The following is a 15,261-nucleotide window of genomic DNA, read 5'->3' as shown; positions in this document are numbered from 1 at the left end:
CATAAGAGCAGGGATGGGTTGCTGCGGGTTCGCACAGGCTCGGGAGAACCTCTAGCTAAGAATCTGCTCAGTTAGGAAATCCCACCCCTGGCTGACCCCGCCCACCCTGCCCCTCCCCTTCCAGGAGTCCCCAAGCAGCCCATTTGGGATGCCAGGTAAGTACAGGGCCCACACAGAAGGCTCGGGAAGGGTGAAAAATGGGCTTCCCAGAAATTCCGGAGGGCCTCTGGAGCTGTGGGAGGCCATTTTTGCCCTCCCAGAGGCTCAAGGAAAGCCCTAGGAGCCTGGGGAGGGCAAAAACGCCCCCCCCCCTATGGTGCAGGAGGCCAACTAGGCCACACCCACCACAGACACGCCCACCCAGCAACCAGGCAGAGAACTAATTGCTTAAATTTTTGAAGCCCACTCCTGCATTGTTGAAGTAGATCAAAAAAACTAACATTGTTCTGAAGAATCAGAACAATTTCATTCATTCTTTCATTGATGGATTCATTCATTCATTCAATTTCTATAGGCACCTATCTTAGTCAGTGACTTTGGGAGGTTTACAATTCAAAAAACATATTACAATCAAAATACTGAAAACATTTTAAAGCAATAAAAAAGCAATAAACACAACCAAACTACACATGGCAGTTAGGATACAGTGCAGTTAGCAACACAACCAGGAAATGGGGCCCTTGCTATATCAATCACCCAAGGTTTGGGAACATAGCCAGGTTTTTAGGGCCTTTTAGGGCTAACAGAGTTTAGGCCATTCTGATCTCTGAAGAGTGTATGTTTAAGGTGACCAGATTTTCAGATTGGTAAAGAGGGACACCATTTACCGCGGGGGGGAGGGGGGGGCTTGATTAAAAATTTTATATTTTGTCAAAAGGTCACAAAAGGCGATTACATGACCCCCGGACACTGAAACCATCATAAATATGAATCTGTTGCCAAACATCAAAATTTTGATCACGTGACCATGAGGATGCTGCAACGGTCGCTAAGTGTGAAAATGGTCGCTAAGTGTGAAAAATGGTCATCAGTCACTTTTTTCAATGCCATTGTAACTTTGGTCACTATACCACCTTTCTTGCCACAGTTCTTAACTGAATCTTAAGTGAAGATGTTATATCTTAAGTGAATCTTAAGTCTTAAGTGAAGATGTTATACAGTAGAACCTCTGGTCACGAATGCTTCTGACCAAAATATTCACATTCTCCCCCCCCCCGCTGCTGATTTCCCCTTATGCACCATTTTTTTTGTAAGCGCCATACTGGACATACTCCTGGAGCCTCACATCCTCCATAAATTTACCACTGGGCCAAAGGTGAGTCCCTACATTTTGTGTTTGTAGGTTTATCAGTTTAAGAACACAGCATGGAAATGGAATCTCTTCTGTCTTAAAGCTCTAAGTTGGTTAAAACCAGCTACCTCCTTTCTCTTAATGTTTGAAGATTCTGCTGTCATGTATATGAATTTAGCCAGGCAGAGTTGTCTCCACTGTGCATCCTGCTCTAAAATCAACCGATGGAGCAAACTCACAAATGCATGGGAAATGTGAAGAACAGTTTCTGTTTTTCTCCCCAAACTTTTTGTTTTGTTTTGCTAGCTTCCCATAGAGAGCAATAGAGAATTATTTGAATGAGGACAAGAGACACTCAAGAATCAAGAAATGGGGAAAACAGAAAAAGGAGCCTGCTCCCAGCTAGCTAAGAGAGGAGAAGACCAGCCTGGTTTCTAACCTTTGTCCAGCAACCAAAGCCCCATGTGGTGCTCCCAAATAGCCTTTATTCAGAGCACCACCTCTCGATTCCCATCCTCTCCAGCGCAGCAATTTATTAGAAATGATGATGAGAGGAGCTGTAATCCAGCACATCTGGAGGGCACTGAGCAGGGAGCAGATGACCTGAAAAGGCATTTAGAGGCGGGGGAGGGAGGGGTTAGGTTAAAGAAGGGAAATGGGAAGGAAACCAAGGCTTTAGCCCCAAGTCAGTGGCTGATCAATCCACCAGGGTACATTCCTGGCGGAGGGAGCTTTGGATTAAGTTCGCTGAGGATGGTGGGCTACTTCCGATGTTTAAAACGCCCAGCCTCAAACTTGACCAGGCGACCACAACCCCCACCCCACCCCTCTCTCTCTCGTTCAAGAGTTCTCACTTGCGCCCTCCAGTCTGGCAACCTATCTTGCCCTACCTGGTGAACAGGACGACGCCGTGCTCCAGGGGGCTGTTGCTCACTTTCTGCCAGCTCTCCCGGATCAGCTTCTGATCCGCGCTGGAAAGTCCGTCGTGCTCCATTTTTCTCCCAGAGCGAAGTGCCAAAGGGGAGCAGCAGTGCCGTTTCGGGAGAAAGCTCCGCTCGCCGCTCAAAGGCTTGGGCTGCCCCTGGAGGAACAGGTGGCCCGGATCCGGATCCCCGAGCAAACAATAAACAAATCCACACGTGGGGCTCGACGGAGCTTTGAAAGCCGCTTTCTCGCCCAGAGCTTCCCTTCACATCTCTGGAACGGCTTGGCTCTTTCTTTTTTTTTTTTAGGGCGCCCCTCCGTTAGGAGGAGGAGGAGGAGAGGCTCCAACTCTGCCCAGAAAAGGAGCCCGAGCGCTCCAGGGAAACGCAGCAAGCCAGCACTTCAAAGTCATGCCGGCACTTTAGCGTGCCCCTCGGCCGCCATTCAGCGAAACATGTTTCGCTGAATGGCAGCCGAGTTCTAAACTGTCGGCATGACTTTGAAATGCTGGATTGCCTTCCGCGCGGACCGACATGGAAGGCAAGCGGCAAGCCAGCACTTCAAAGTCATGCCGGCACTTTAGCGTGCCCCTCGGCCGCCATTCAGCGAAACATGTTTCGCTGAATGGCGGCCGAGTTCTAAACTGACGGCATGACTTTGAAGTGCTGGATTGCCTTCCGCGCGGACCGACGTGGAAGGCAAGTGGCAAGCCAGCACTTCAAAGTCATGCAGGCACTTTAGCGTGCCCCTCGGCCGCCATTCAGCGAAACATGTTTCGCTGAATGGCGGCCAAGTTCTAAACTGATGGCATAACTTTGAAGTGCTGAATTGCCTTCCGTGCGGTCCAACGTGGAAGGCAAGCGGCAATCCAGCACTTCAAAGTCATGCCAGCACTTTAGCGTGCCGGCAGGCAGGGCTGGAGCGAGCGAGCGAGCGTGCTCTGTCTTGGTGGGTGCATGAGCGGAGCACTTTTCCAGAGTTCCTGTGCCTGGAGAGCTCCGTCTGCATATGAGCCCGGGATCTGCCGCTTGCGCTCCCTTGCTCCGCCCCGCCACCTGCCTTCCCTATCTAGGGGCTCCTCCAGCAGAAGTAGCAGAGTCGGGTTGAGCGCTGCTATGCCTTCCTCCGCGCTCTTCCCGCCCAGACTCCCAAAGCCTCCCAGCCCGCCCGGCCCAGGGCAAGTCAGCTGCAGTGCAGCGGGCGGCGATCCCACCACCATCCGCCTGCTCACTCGCCCCGCCTGTCACTTACTCTGAGTTCGGAGAAGAAGCGGCGGCCCCAGGTGGCTCTTTTCACGGAGGCTTTCCCACGGCTTATTCAGAAGTGGGGCTGGAAAGGCGAGCTCGCTCCCCCGCCCATCTGCCCGCTCACTCGCTACGCTACCCCACCCATGCGAGCAGCAGCGGATGGGCGGGGGAGCGAGTCAAAGAAGTCGCCAAAATTAAGTGGGATCTTTTGGGAATGGCCCGGGACACGGGAAAAATTATGAGAAGGCGCGCCTGTCCCACCAAATGCGGGACGTCTGGTCACCCTATGTATGTTCCACAGAGCAGGGGCCAGCTCTGTGCAACATTCTCTTCAGAGATCAGAATGGCCCAAACTCTATTCTAGTCCTCCCTCTCCACTTCTACTCCTTGTTAGCTGATACTCTTTGACTGATAGGATCTACAGCAAAGGTGATTGGTCTACAATCTAGTTTTAACCGTGCTTCATTTTCCTATTTTGAAGATTTAAGGCAATTGCTGTAACATAGGTCTTGGTCAAGGAATTAGCACCCTCAGAAAACTCCCAGAGAATTGCAGTTCACTTTATGCAAAGCCTACAGTCATCTCTATCATAAAAGGACTCTGCGGAGATTTCTCTCTTCCCAATAAATACTACTTTTGAGCAGACAAAAACACCTTTACTTCACAACTGTTCTATTTTCTGTAGTAGAAAAAAACAGCATATATCCATAATCACACAGGTACAAGAATATCTTTAAAAAACATTAAGGTCTCGAACTCACTAAGAAGTATCTCTTTGTGCTGCCTTTTGATTGCATTGTGGTTGCATTTTGTGCACGTGGCAACCACATTTGGGGCCATTTGCAGCATCCTTCTGTCACATGACTACAATTTACATTTTCTGACAGAAACTAGTGGTTACTTCTAGTTTCTGACAAAATGTCTATTCACTGCAGATTCACTTAAGGTCATCACAAAAAAGTCTTAAAGTCAGGTGGGTCATGTGATGACCAGCTTAACAACTGACACGAATTATGTAATTCTGGGCTTAATTATGGTTGAAAGTTGAGGACTACCTGTATTTAAACCCAATCTAATCCTTCTTCTCCATTAGAAAATGAGCATAGCAACATCTTTCACTACAAAAGATTTTGTAACAGTTCAGATCACATTAAAAATTACATTTCTTCATCCAATAGTATTTTTAACCTAATAATTTTTTAAGAAAACATTGTTACACTAATAATATGTGTTCACTTCCCAATTAATGTTTGGGTTTGAAGGAGCCTACAGTTGACAAGAAGCTGCAGAAATATGTTGTGGGGCAGACACTTGACCACAATCTATCAACAAACAGGAAGGAATTTGCTTACTAGGAAGAAAACTCATAGTTCCTGAGGAGAAGACCTATTTGTAGGGCATTGGACAGTCTATCAGAAGAGAATTGTCAACAATTTCCCACATCCTCTGTCTTTTCATTTTATTTGCTCCCATGTTTTAATTCTCTGCTGCTTTAAATGCATTCCAGTTTCATCAAGAGTTTATATTCCATGCTCTAACTTCTTATCCTATGGACCTGCTGCAGATTGCAAACTGGAATAGGTACCTGCCTTTTTGTTTTTGTCTGTGCCAGTTGGTATTCTGACTATAGCCAAAGAAGCAGTAATGGAAGGATGGTGCAACATGAGAAATTGTATTGGAGGTTTTCAAACTGTCATTCCACGAGCATTTAATGGATTCTGTGACAAACAAACAAACAAAAAAAACACAAGTTCAATTCAAACATAGCCATCCCTAGAGATTTTTCCCTTGATCAGAGGTTCTGAGGAATTTTAATAAGCAGGTTTTGTCCCCAGAAGAAACTCCCTGCAAATTAAAAAGTTTAAGAGAGCTATTTTGGTGTGGTGGTTAAGGCATCGAGCTAGAAACAAGGTAGTGACTTTTAGTCCCACCTTAGTCACAAATCCAGTTAGATGCCCTTGGGTCAATCATTCACTCCAAGCCCAAAGAAGGAGGCAATGGTAAACCACTTCTGAAGAATCTTGCCAAGGAAACTGCAGGGACTTGTCTCTGCAGTTTCTGAGAATTGTAAGTCTTTTCCAAAGAATGAAAGAAAAAGCCTATGTAGATAGATTCTTCTACTTATATACAATGCTACAAATAAATATAAATATAAAATTTATAACTTTTCTGTTTGTATAAATACCCAGCCATAGTAGTAGTATATTGCAGGACTTTAAAAATACATCAAGAAAAAACCTTTTAGAGATTTCTGTTGGATCAGAATGTACCCACAGCTAATCCATAGATTAATCCCTCCTTTATGTTACAGGTTTATGAGGGCCAATTGATTTAATTCCTAGAGGAAAGCAATTCTTCCCCCTGGGAAGAATTTACTCTAATTGTCTTTTGACTTTCTCTAGGTGAAACAGGTGCCTTCGGCAAATCAAGAATTTAAGCCCACACATGCAAAATTATGGGGTTATTTTCTAGAAACAAAAAGCAGTCTAGTCTACATATATTTCTATGCTGTTTTTAGTCTGTATGTGCTCAAAACATGCGCCCAATTTCTCTGAAGCTGAATCACCATCTTAGATGGCCCTACTAATTATCATTTCTTTCTTCTCATTCCCTCTTTTAAAACCCAAACTTTTTCTTTAGGCTAAACATGCATCTCTATCTTTTTAAATTTACCATTCTGTATTCCTAATAAAGTCTAAAAAAAAAGATCAAGGTTTTTCCTTGTTTGTATCCTGAAAGTCTCCCTCAAAACCTGCTACCCTGGGTCCAACATGGATTTGGTCTAGAAGGGATGAACAAAACATCTTGGCAGTGTATGCCAAAATATGTGCTTCCAGCAGATAAACCCAAGGCCCACTGATAGCAAATAACAGCTAAACCAGGCAACAGCAATACAGGGAACTAATGGGGGCATATTATTATTTTACTGACAATGGAAAAGGCATTATTTCATACTTCAAGGAGGAAGGCAATAATAAACACTGTGTTTTAACATGAAAATCATATGGATATATAATGTAAAGTGCAGGACAATGGGTCCCATATTTTAGAAAGCCCTCAATATGCATCTGAAAAGGAGCTGAGGATCTTTTGAAGTACTAATGATGTTTATGAATTATTGCTAGATTGAAGCCTTTAGGTCTAGGACATCTGGTTGATGTTGTTCCCATTCAGGAAAAGAAAATCCCAAACAGCAAAGACAGATTTACAAGTGAAACATCTGTAGAAGTAAAAGTTGGATGTTGAAAAAAAAAACAGATAGAAAGACAGTTGACACTCTTGAACTTTAGTGTTGGAGAAGTTTCTGGGAAGAGCATGGATATCCGAGAAAGCAAACAAATAGATCATAGAATAAATCAATCCACACTTGAGGCAAAAATGACCAGCCTCAAATTGTTATGGTTTGGAGACATTACGAATGTAATGGGGGGGGGGGGGGAGAACAAGAAGAGGAAGAAGCAGAAAGTAGATGATTCAATTATTACACCAATAAATGCATTGGAAGCAGAGATGGGTTCCTACTGGTTTGGCCTGGTTTGGCCAAACTGATAGTAACTTGGTGGCCTGGGTCACTGGAACTGGCAGCGCCCCATGCCTGCCACGGTCCCGAACTGGTTCTCCTACAGGGCCGCCATCTTGTTTTTCAGTTCTGCACATGGACAGAAGAATTTTTAGTGGAAATTTATTTTCATTTTTTAAAGTTTTGTGCATGTGCACACCTTTTTATTTACAAATGTGCTCGTGCACAAAGCAACATTTTTGAGGCACTGAACCAGCAGCCCACCCCTGATTGGAAGGGGACAGAGAAGGCCTATCTATGTGATTGCTAAGAGATGACTATGTGCTTAAACAAACTCAAGTATTTTTAGTATTAGATTTTGTAACATACAAAACATCATTTGAGGATTATATAACTTAAACGTGTTAATTATTTTTAAAAAGTTCTAAAAACAGGATCTTTTACTTCCAATTCCTTCTTTTTCTTCTTTCACATGTTTGTTTGAAATTTATGCCAGAGCCCTAGGATATTACTTTATTACTATACCTATACAGTTGCTTTTAAGTGGTCGTTCACATACTTTACAGTAGTAGTTCTTTTAGGCAGAAATAACTTGCAGACCGGAAAGGAAAAAAAGGGAAAACAAAACTAAACATCCATTTAAGGCAGAAGAGTTTATATCTGTATCTTCCTGAGGTTTCTTAAAAAATACAGTTGATTAAGGTTAACACCACAGCATTGTCACTGCTGCATATGTTGTAAAAGAGAAAAGTTACATCCAGCACACAAGTACAGTTATATAAAGTAAATTGAGCAATTATGTGGTAGTCATGATATATAACGCAGTGGATGGTGCCAAGGGAACAGAATCATAATGTAATATCTGCAGAGTAAATGCAGTGCAATGAAATTTGTCTCATTTCAGGCAAAACCTTGGCACATATGTTCTTTATTTGGATTTGGAAGAATTATATTGTTTTAAAACCACCTTCAATTCTTATTTTTTAAAAATTCTGACATTATTAAATCTGGCTGTTCTAAAGACTTTGGCAATTAATGGCATTCTCTTTGTATGTAACTCTAGTCATGAATTAAATTTTATTTAACTTTTAGAATAGGTTATGCAAGAAGTAGCTATTCAATTGAAAAGCATAGCTTAATTATTCTCTACAGGAGAAAATGCCAATTTGGTATAGGTAAGTGTTCTAGACATTGCAAGTTGAGACAGAAAATACAGCACGGTAGTGTTTCTTCCACAATATTAGGCAATAGTATGAACATATGTGAACAAACGTGTTACCTAATACGTCCATATAGACTGTACTACTTCAAACTGCAAATTTTATTTTCACACAAGAATTATGTAATCTAGATTTTCCAGTAAAAATCAAGCCTACATTCTTACATTCTCTTAGGACTTAGTAATATTCTTCAACATTGGGGTTGTAACAGAAAGAGAATAATTTTATCAAATAGTACAAGAAACATTCTAAGGAAGAACACTTTATTTTGACATTTTCTTCATGTATTAACAAAATATTATGACTTCATGGGGAAAAAAGACCCCACCAATAATCAAAATTAAATTTAGCATTAAAGCTTTCCAAATGACAGTGACAAAAATTATCAACATTTCTTCAGTTCTTTTACGATATTCCTTCAGATTTCTTCTTGATGCAGGAGGAGGTAAACAGGTGAACCCCCCAATAATTAATCAGGTTAGGTGATTCTAACAGGCTACATATTATCACTTTTAAAATGCTCATCCTGAAATTGATTGAAGTCCCATGCTCGTAATGATACCTTGGTCCAGTAGTGGGATTCAAAAATTTTTATTACCTGTTCTGTGGGCATGGCTTTGTGAGCATGGCGTGGCTTTGTGGGCATGGCTTTGGGGGCGTGGCAGGGGAAGGATACTGCAAAATCCCCATTCCCTCCCCACCCCACTAACCTGCTTTCCAGTTCCATTATCCTGTTCAGGGCAACAGAAGAAGATCAACTGGGAGTCAGCAGGGGCGCGGCCAGCCTATTTGCCGTTCTCCAAATTACTCAAAATTTCTACTACCGGTTCTCCAGAACTTGTCAGAATTGGCTGAATATCACCTCTGCTTTGGTTATAGCTGTCTCAGAAGGAGGCCTTATGCTAAAGCCTGATAATGATGATGCAATGAGATGTTGGGGATCATTATTATTTCTTCTGATATCACCATGTATTTATGATTGGTTATCCGGGGGCCAAATCAACCGTTAGTAGCATTCTGTCTTATCCTGAGGTCTGGTAAGGACAATGTTAATTGAAATCTCGTATCATTAACTCTGGCATAGATATGTTCATGTTATTCAAATATGCACTTAGCAGTATCAGTCAATAAAAAGTAGATTTTACAAAACTGCATATTTTTAGTAAATAAAGAAAGAACACAAAAGCACAGACATAAATTATGCAATTTTTATCCAAGTGAAGGAAGTTAATAACATTATGATCACTGATCAGTGCAAATATCGTTGCCAAAATGGTACCTTATGCTTATCCCATAGTACCACATTTGAGACTGAAGGCAGTCATTAATTTAATTGGTTGAAACCTCTTGGCCAGTTATGCTGCAAACTTTCAAAATTATTTCTTCCACCTAATTGTCTTCAGATTCAACACTGCCTTTCTGTGTTCAAATGTCAGCATACCATAAAATTGTTAAACTTCAGTGATATTTCCTGCAGAATTAATATTTTAAAACAGTTCCAGACTTGTTTTTCTGGGGGTCTATTTGATATTTGCAAATATAAATTGTCTGACTGGAAGTGACATGGTTTTTTAAAAATCTAGTGCTATTAATCTATCCAAAGTGAAACCATTTGAAGCTGTTTTTGTATCCAAAAAATAGCATTTACTTATAAAATATTTAATATAATAAAAACACTTTATATAATGATTGAATAGGAAGTTTACAATGGAGTTTAGAACTGACTTTAATGTATATGCTGACATTTGTAAATGGTTCAGAGAATGCAGTAAAATACTATGGAATGATATACAGGTAGTCCTCGACTTCCAACAGTTCATTTAGTGACCATTCAAAGTTACAACGGCCCTGAAAAAAAGTCTTATGACCACTTTTCACACTTACAACCATTCCAGCATCCCCATAGTAAGTGATCAAAATTCAGACACTTGGCAACTGACTCATATTTATGACTGTTGCTGTGTCCCAGGGTCATGTGATCCTATTTTATGACCTTCTGACAAGCAAAGCCAATGGGGAAGCCAAATTCATTTAACAACCGTGTTAATGACTTCAAAACTGCAGTGATTCACTTAACAACTGTGGCAAGAAAGGTCATAAAATGGGGCAAATTCACTTGACAACTGTCTCATTTAGCAAGAGAAATTTTGGGCTTGGTTGTGCTTGTAAGTTGAGGACTACCTGTATAAATCTAAGTGCTATTGCACTGCCCTGTTTTCCTGGATTTTCCTGGAATGTTTTATTCCATGAATAGATTAATTTGTTGTTATGAGTAAGTGCAATTGAATTAGTTTTCCTAATTACGGCTGAAAAGATTGCGCTGTTAACTAGAGCATACAAAACATTTGCTAGACCAATTCTCAAATACAGCTTATCTGTCTGGAACCCATATCGGCATATCGACATTAATACAATTGAGCGAGTCCAGAGATATTTCATGCAAAATGTTCCACTCCTCTGCTTGCAGCGGAATACCTTATGCCATCAGGCTTGAAATTTTGGGCTTAGAACTACGCTGCCTTCGGTCTGACCTAAGCATAGTACACAAAATCATCCGCTACAATGTCCTACCTATCAATGACTACTTCGGCTTCAACTGCAACAATACACAAGCACACAATAGATACAAATGTAAGGTAAACCATTCCAAACTCAATTGCAGAAAATGCGACTTCAGTAACAGAGTGGTCAATGCCTAGAATGCACTACCTGATTCTGTGGTTTCATCCCAAACCCTCATAACTTTAACCTTGGACTGTCTACTGTTAACCTCATCCCGTTCCTAAGAGGTCTAAAGGGGCGTGCATAAGCACACCAACGTGTCTAATGTCCCTTGTCCTACTGTCCCCCATTTATTTGTATCCATTTCCTGTATTGATAATCATGTTTCTACTTATTTCTGTTACCTTATACATGCTTGACAAATTAAACAAACAAACAAACAAACAAACAAACAAAGGAGTAAATTAGACACAAGTAGGCCAGCTCTCCACACCTAACTACTATACAACCTTGCAAGGCCCTAGAGCTTCACCAAAAATGCTCTCTTAATGTTTAAAATGTTTTAATGTGAAATGAAGGGGAGAAGTGACTGAATTCCTAGAATTCAGGCACTTCCAATGGTGGCATTCAGCCAGTTCACACCTATTCGGGAGAATCAGTTGTTACATTTCTAAGCAGTTCAGAGAACCGGTTGTTGGAAGAAATCTCATTTTGTTTCCCCCTCCCCACTTTACAGGGTAATCCTGTGAGAAAGGCAGGAAGGAAACATTCTGGTATTGTTTCTAGCCTAATCTTTATTGCCCTGCTTACAGAAACTGCCTCTCCGGTTAACCCTTATTATATTGTAACAGCTAAGGCAAAGCGCCCATCCACATGAGTGACATTAAGTTGGCCACACCCACCCAGTCACATGATCACCAAGCCACTCCTACCCAGCTGGTCATCAGGGCAGATAACTGTTCATTAAATTATTTGAATCCCACCACTGGGCACTTTCCCCCCTTACCTAGAAGTGATCATAACCAATTGTATCTGAGAGATACAATTTAGATTGAATCCAGTTTGTCCTTGGCATGCCTACTTTTTGTACTGAATTGAATACAATTCAATTTTCAAAACTTTCAACTTTCAAAAAGTTCAAAAACACCTCTGCACGAATAACTTTGTTGTGTTTCACATATACGGTAACTTTTAAAAAATCCACTCCAATTAATGACATGAAATTCTTTCCTCCTCCTATTTTCGAAGCCCAACCCACTTCACAAGGTTGTTGCTGTGAGGAGGAAGAATTATGTTTGCCATCTCAAGTTATCTACCATATTTTTCAGAGTATAAGACGCACCAGAGTATAAGACTCACCAAGGTTTTGAAGAGGCAATTAAAAAAAAAAGTTTTTGCACTCTGCAGACCTCCCAAAAATGGTCCATTTTTTGTGAAAACGGGCTGATTTTTTTTTCAAAAAAAAAAAAAGACATGAATAGCCTTTAGGAGGCTTGTAGACACTGTTCCCTCTAAGGTGAGTGGCTGCGTGGCCGCGCACGTGGCAAGAAAACACCGCGCAGCCATTTCTAACTGCGCGCAGTGATTTCTGTCACAGGCTCCGGAAGCTGAGGGGAATATCTGCTGCCGCCTCCTCCTCCTCCAACAGCACTGCCGGATTTGCCACCAACGCTGCAGCTGAGGTGAAGCTGCCAAAGCTTCCGTCAGCACCCCCGCCCATGGCAGTGGTGCCTCTCCCTCCACGCAGAGCACCTCAGCTGGCCCCCGCATTATCCCTCTCCCTTCTTCCTCCACCGTGCTTTTGAGGAGACATTTGGCCGCGGGAGCTAGTAGGAAGGCGGCGGAGGGGGCGGGAGCAGGAAAAAAAGGCCTCATGGCTTCTCAAAAGCACGGCGGAGGTGGAGGCGGCGGCAGGGGTAACCCAGAGCCCAGCTGAGATGCTCCAAGCGTAGGGGGAGGCACCGCCGCCACTGCCATGGGCGGGGGCACCTGTGGGAGCTGTGGAGGCTTTACCTCGGCTGCAGCACTGGGCAGCAAATATGTTGGTGTTGTTGTTGGAGGAGGAGGAGGCGGCAGCAGCTATTCTAGTGGCGGGGGCTCGTTGGCATCTTCAGCGGCAGCCCTGCCCCCTGTGAAAAAAAATGAAGATGGAGCAGATCCACGCAGATGACATTGATGCAACATGACTGGAGGAGGAATTCTGGGAGTTGAAGTCCACAAGTCTTAAAGCTGTCAGGTTTGAAGATCCCTGAGGTTTTTTTCCTAAAGGGTTATGGGTGCAAGGATCTTTGTAACTTGACAGCTTTAAGACTTGCATGCTTCAATGCCAGAGTTCCTGAGCCAACATGACTGGAGGAGGAATTCTGGGAGTTGAAGTCCACAAATCTTAAAGCTGTCACGTTTGAAGACCCCTGGGTTTTTTTCCCTAAAGGGTTAGGGGTGCAAGGGTCTTGTAACTTGACAGCTTTAAGACTTGCATGCTTCAATGCCAGAGTTTCTGAGCCAACATGACTGGAGGAGGAATTCTGGGAGTTGAAGTCCACAAATCTTAAAGCTGTCAGGTTTGAAGAGCCCTGGGGTTTTTTCCCTAAAGGGTTAGGGGTGCAAGGGTCTTGTAACTTGACAGCTTTAAGACTTGCATGCTTCAATGCCAGAGTTTCTGAGCCAACATTTTGGTTGCTAAGCAGGACCATTGTTAAGTGATACTGATATTATATAACACTTTTAATTAAGCGGATACCTTGAATAAACATAACTTTGAGTTTCAAATAATACTGATTTCGTTGTTGTCTTAGGTGACATCTGTGAAAAAAATTCAGGTGCTCAGGCATGAAAATATGCCGCTCAAACACTATACTTTTCTGCTCACACTGAAAAAAATTAGAGGGAACATTGCTTGTCGAGTGCTCCTGGAGGGAGAGAGGAAAGGCAAAAACTATCAGAAAATGGGCACATTTTTGTTAAAAAAAAAAAGGGCATACATAGTTTTTAGGAGGCTTATAGAGTGCTCCTGGGGACTGGGGGGGGGGTGCAAAATTGAGTGAAAAACAGCCCGTTTTTCACTTATTTCTGCCCTTCCCGGCCCCCAGGAGCACTCTGAAAGCCTCTTAAAGATTATGCACGGTCATTTTGGGTTTCGGGAGGAAAAAAATGCTGTACTCAGTGTAAAAGACGCATCTAGATTTTCAGCCTCTTTTTTTGAGGAAAAAAGGTGCGTCTTATACTCCAAAAATATGGTATACAAATAACAAAGGCAGAATTTAAACAAACAAAATTAGAAAAAATTCCATAAACCAATGTCTGTAGGACATCCCAATTGGGTTCTAAAACCTAGCTGCCATCTTTTGATGGTGCATAGTTTTAAAGTATTATGGAAATGAAAGGAAACATATGGAGTGTGACACACATACACAATCCAATTTCTAGTGTCTATTTAATATTATTTGTAGTATTTCTGAGGAAAAATAAAAACCCATATTCCTTCTTTAACCACAAACACATTGGAATGATGGAAGCAAATGATTCTTCCTCAGAGTCCTTTTCTTAATAAAATAGGGACATTTTGTTTCTTCTCCAGAAGAAGAACCTCATCCTTCATTCTACAAAAACTTCTAACTGAAAGGAATTAACATGAATTATTGCTTCAACTTTAAGCAAAACAAGAATAAGAATTTAAATTTAATGTCCAGCTGTTGGAGAGGTTGGGGGATAAATTGGAGAGGTTGGGGGGGACAGAAAAGTCAATGGGCTCACTCAAAAACATAATGTAGTCTGGCTGGGTAAATGGAGATTTAAATCTGGAATTAATCTGAGGCATTGCAAAATAATCTAATGATCTATTTAAAAATCAATGATATTTGAATGGATTTCATTACTTATTGCATATGGATGCTTTATAAAGTTTTACTAAACCATTTGTTGCTGAAAGCAGAACTTGCATTTCATTATCTCTGCTCAGCCAATGCTTTCTTTTAGTCTATGTTATATTGAATATTTAATTCAGATCAATATTATTAATTAAAATGGTTTTGAAATGGGCGTATCTCTGTTAGCTTCTAAACAGAACCGTGATCATTCTGGATTTCTGCACTGGAACATATTTTATTTTGGAGTGACACAATAGACCAATTGCAGTTTGCAAGATCCTAATGTGGCCCAGTTAGCTGAACTTTGTAAATAAATGCCACAATTAAATGTAGTAAATTAAGAAACCATCAGCATTCTGAGTCAGATGTGTGACATGATGTGAAAGACAACTGTCGGTATTAGAGGCCAATCCTTTCTCTGATTCAGATAGATTAGTGATAGAGAAAGAATTGCAAACATGTCAAAATGCCAAAGTAATGAAGTTATGAAAATAACTTAAACACACACAAACACAATGTAGTATTATTTTGTATGATGGGTGTTTTGGCTTTGATTCCCCCCCCCCTTTTTTAAACTGTTACTAGCCATTCTTACAAATCCAAGAACATCTGGGAATGAAGAAAAAAGTAGATATTAAAAGTAAGTACTCCACTGATTGGGCTTGCAGATTAGGCTACCATATGGACAAAC

The sequence above is a fragment of the Thamnophis elegans genome, chromosome 4 (assembly GCF_009769535.1).
Source record: "Thamnophis elegans isolate rThaEle1 chromosome 4, rThaEle1.pri, whole genome shotgun sequence".
Taxonomy (NCBI): domain Eukaryota; kingdom Metazoa; phylum Chordata; class Lepidosauria; order Squamata; family Colubridae; genus Thamnophis; species Thamnophis elegans.
This window is presented reverse-complemented; position numbering follows the sequence as displayed.